This window comes from Cryptomeria japonica, unplaced genomic scaffold, assembly GCF_030272615.1.
Source record: "Cryptomeria japonica unplaced genomic scaffold, Sugi_1.0 HiC_scaffold_216, whole genome shotgun sequence".
Taxonomy (NCBI): Eukaryota; Viridiplantae; Streptophyta; class Pinopsida; order Cupressales; family Cupressaceae; genus Cryptomeria; species Cryptomeria japonica.
This window is the reverse complement of record NW_026729038.1, coordinates 237,501-242,732: the sequence shown is the minus strand read 5'-3', so window position 1 is coordinate 242,732 and position 5,232 is coordinate 237,501.

Genomic DNA, 5,232 nt, shown 5'->3' with positions numbered 1-5,232 from the left:
GGGACCATCCTCTTCAGTTAGAATGCCCTTATGAACCATGTGGAAAGCTAAGTTCCACCTTTATAAGTAGTATCCATTTTAATAAATTCATCCTCTAGTTCTCCAAAGGACAAGGGTACATCAGGGTTAGGGTATAAGCTAAAAACTTCATCTATGGTGGCACAACTAAATCTGATAAACACTTTGCTAGTTGGAAATTGAGTGCATCTCTTCATAGAATTGTAATTTTTGACCAAGACTTCCATCAATCTGATATTTACGAAAACATTTGGAACAACTACTTTACTTAAGTTGGTTATCCACGGGTTACAAATTGACACTTCTCTGTCCTTTCTCAAAAAATGAAACAGGAAGAGTTCATAACCTCTCACCTTTGTCCACACATCTCCAACCCCTTTAAACCTATCCTCAAGCTGGTCTTTTTCGGGCAAATGTTGTTTTGACCTCCTTGATTTTGGGCTTGGGGACTACAATCAATCAATGTTTTCTTGATTCATTTTCCGTGCAGGAGGGACTTCCACTGTTTTGGATTTTTTAGACATGGATTCATAGCCATTAGCACTCCTCTTTCTTCTTGATGAACTTGCAGCCTCCATGATGCGTGATGAATTGTGAGCAATGATTATCACCTTGTGTGTTTTTTACTAAGATGCAACCTGCATTTGGTTCTTAATTTTCCTTGTGTGATCCATCAATCTACTCAATTACATGCATTAAATATATGTTTCTTTGGTTTCAGTTTTGAAATGTATCTGTAATGGCTCATTGGTATATAATTTCCTAAGAAATTACTCCCTTGGTGCCATCGACAATATTTCATTCCTTAAGTCGCTTTGTTTTTTATCAGTGTGTGTCTTCCCAATCCCTCCATCGGGTATCAGCATAACCTTGAACAATCTCTATCGATAGTTACTTTTTCCTCGATGAATCTCCTACTCTATTATTTCCATCGGGCGTCAGGGATAGCTTGAAATGTTACACCCCTATCTCTTTAAGTTGTACCGGTGACTAAGGCTTCTCTCCCTATTGGTGTAAGTCTTACTGATAGCCTTATCGGCTATTGATAAGATAGCAATTTGCATGTTCCGATAGCGAAAGTCACGTCAATGATACTTTAGTAATGACTCAGTCGATGTATATCCTCCCGATGTGTCTATTGGGTATTGGGATAACTCATGTCTCCTTTTAGCGATATTTAATCACTTCCCAATGACCTTTGGATTTGCTAGGGTGCTTTCTTTAGCGTAGGCTACACCAATGGTTTGATTTGCAGACTTGTGGAGTTGTAATGGACTTCTTCCATTTCTCTTCCACTTCTAGACATCCATACTTAAAGATATCCATACTCTCTTATTTCTTAAAGAAAATGGAGAACTAAATGGTACTAAGATTAAGAAGCTACATACTCATCATGAGTAATGAGAAATAAACAAGCTTGTCAAGCTTGAAATCAATGTGTAAGGCTAACTGTGCCATTTTGTCAAAAGTTGTCAAATAGTCCTATTCAGGTCCCGATTATTCAAATAATGTAAATGTACCCATGAAAGGGTAATAAAAGTTTAATATGTTGTTTTTAGTCCATTCTAAGGTGTTCAAAGTATCTAAGTAATTTTTAGTGGTCATTCATGTCAAAAGGCAAAAGTTGTAATGCAACAATGCATAAAATGTTGTCAAATTGTACATTTCGGTCTTAGGGGCATTGGAACAGATATAGAACCACGAGAGGCTATTAAATCCATCATTTATAAGGATTAACTGTAAAACTTCCATGTATTTGTTTGTTGGATAAATAGGAAGGAAGTGTATTTCTATAAAGTATGTATTGGAAAATGTTTTTGGTGAAGATTCAATGAGAAAATTGATATTTTGTTCAATACTTTTAACTATTGTTTTTGACAATCATGATTATTTGTTGCTTTAGATGTTTTTCCTAATAAGATTTGGATTGAATCCAGCCCCTAATAACATATTTTAGGTTGTAGAATGAAGATTTATCTTTAATTCAAGACAGGTTTGAAGGTCATCCATGGATTATAAAGAAAGTTCTAATGGTTTTTGTCAAAATTGTCATAAAACCCTTATTGACAAGGTTGCAACAAAAGAATTGATTATAACTCTTAATGTAACCGCTCAAGTTTCTTCATATTTTGGATTCTAATAGTCAATTCAATTATCTTTTAGATGAAGTTGGTTTCATGTTGACTTATTCATAAATTCATCATTCCTAAGTTGATTATATTAGATGACACAATAAAAAGGTTTCTCTTTTTTTTAAACTCATATTTTTTATCAACTTGCCAAAATCAAGCTTCTTTTTTAGCCAAGAAAACTATCTAAATAAAATAGTCTTCATAATTGAAGAGAGTCTAAGTTTAAGTAACATTTCAACTTCTATATAACTAGTTCTAAGAATACATCCATACTTGTGATATCCTTTTGTGTAGTTTGTGAAGGTTATGCACCGAAGTTTCGATAGCCCAACTTTTTTGCTTGGGAAGAAAGACCATGTTAGAAAATATCAGTGAAGAACAAAATAAGGAGACAATTGCTATATTCTGGTCTAACTTGAAAAGAAAAGGTGATGGAAAATGTTATTGTCCCTACAAAATTTGTAAGGGCTTAAAGACTAGAAGACTTCTAATCAAAATAGCTTAGAAACATTGTAGGTAGCATGGTCACATTGAAGGGGGACATGATTATCATCCATTTGTAAGCTATTCATTATATCATTTTAACAATTTATATACATAAGAAATCACTTCATGATGAGATCATGATCATGGTTTATTTATATTGATCATTTTTATATAGGTCGAGCTCCCCAGGGCACATGATATGAACCAACACAGCCCGAAGAATATGTTTTTCGAAGTGGAGGAACATGGAGGTGTGAATATAAAAGTTGAATATAATGATCCCATGGAAGATGACGATCATGCGCCAAAAAAATCAATTGAAGATGATGGTACAAATACATTGATCCATGACACATTTAGTGCTGGCGCAGATGATCATGATGATCAAGATGACTTTGATGTTGTTCATGATTTACCTATACTTGAGAAGGCATACGAGCCCCTTTATGAAGGCTCCCAAACAACTCTTCTCTTTGTTGTATTGTTGTTGGTGAACTTCAAGGTTATGAATGGTTTATCCAACATAACAATCTCACGTATGTTAATGTATGTCGTATATGTCATTATAGTTAATAAAGGGTGAATCATGTACCATTAATATTCTTTATATTAGCAAATTAATATTCTGTAGATTGATAGGTGATTTTTTGTTACCACCATCAAATATTCTACCTCGCTCATATCGAGAATTATCTTCCATTCTGAAAGATATTGGAATGGAGTATCAAGAAATAGATGTTTGTCCCAATGATCATATTATATATCATAAACAACATGAATTTGCAACAGAATGCCCTGAATGTCATATCAGTAGATATCGAACATATCAAATAACAAAAAAGGTGCCTCGCAAGGTTCTTCGTTATATTCCCATTATTCCACATATGCAATGATTATTCAGGTGCACTAGCTTGGCATAATTTATGGATTACCATGCACGCAATAGAAGTCGAGATGACATTATTTGAATGCCTGTGGATGGTTCAACATTTATCGACATGGAGGAAAATTGGCCGCATTTTAAAGAAGAACCTCATAATATCAAGCTTTCATTGGCAACAGACGGTGTCAATCCATTTGGAGAGATGAGATCTGTTTACTCAGTGTGGCTAGTTTTTATTATCAACAATAACATTCCTCCATGGATGTCAATAAAGAGGGAGTACATAATGTTGGTGATGATTATTCCATGTATTTTATCATTTAATTGTCATATACATTTAATTGTCAATATTGCAGTAAAATGGTCATAATAATTATGTAATACTTTTGTTCGTTCAACTAGGTAAGTACCAAGTTAAAGATATGAATGTGTATATTGAGCCTCTTATCGACGAGTTCTTGGAGTTATGGAATGGTGTCACTATGTATGAGATGTCTAGACCAATAGGGCAAAGATAATTTAAATTCCATGCAATGCTTGTATGGACATGATGCCCCAGGGCTAACACATTTTTGTGGTATGTTACAGTGTTCAAGTTGTGCATTATAATTATAATTATAAAAATTAACATATTTAATCCAATAATACATTATCTTGTAGGTCTTCAAACAAAGGGAAAATTTGCATGTCCAATTTGTGGTCCAAAGATGAAATCCCGTCATTAAAAAAGTTTAGGAAAGAAGGTGTTTGATGAGTATAGGCACTTCCTCCACAGAAATCATAAGTATCGAAATACTGAAAAACATCTTTTCAATGGGAAAGAAGAGACTACATCAAATCCATGAAGAATGATACCTTGCCTATGGAAGTTGGAATATAATAGAATTAATCATCAAGGTAATGTCATTCCATCTAATGGTTTATTTTTGGAATTTATATTTTTCTATTGTGTTTTGTTTACTGATGATGTAATTGATGATCGTGAAGGTCGTCAAGGCATTAATGACCACCTTCCAAAGGGACTAAAAAGTTATCCGAGACAATTTAGTAGGTTGGCCTACTATGAGCAACTACAAATTGTGCATTTGTTTGATACTATGTATATTGGAAATAATATAACAGAGACATTATGGAAAATATTGGAGAGGAGGCATGACAAAGAAAAAATTATCAAAATTTGTAGTGACATTTAGGAATCCAATCATGTAATGAAAAATGTCATTCAATCAAATAGCAACAGAGACTAGATTAATATAAGTTCTCTTCCTTGGTTATTAACGAACTAGCAAAGCAAGGCTATAAAAGAAGTCATACAAAAAATTCGATTTCCCACAAGATTTGTAGTGAACATAAACAATCGCAAATCAAAGAAAAGTGAATTTGGGCCAGAGATGAAAATACATGATTGGCATAAGTTCATTAAGGTAATTAATGTTCTTGTGTATTTACTAAATATTTGTATACTACACATGTACTTTTCATTGTATTATGTTAGAAAACAATGAAAAGATCATTTGATAATTGTTGTAGTACGTTCTACCTCTATCTCTCCTAGACAACTTCGATAATAATCTCAAGCAAGTCATATATGATCTTGGAAAATACATGAGGTAAGTAGTGATCTTTGTTCAATTTTTTTTATAGATAATATATTTGCGATTTGTTTTACTTTTTATGTAATATATTGTATATTATTTTGTAAAGTCTCATTTA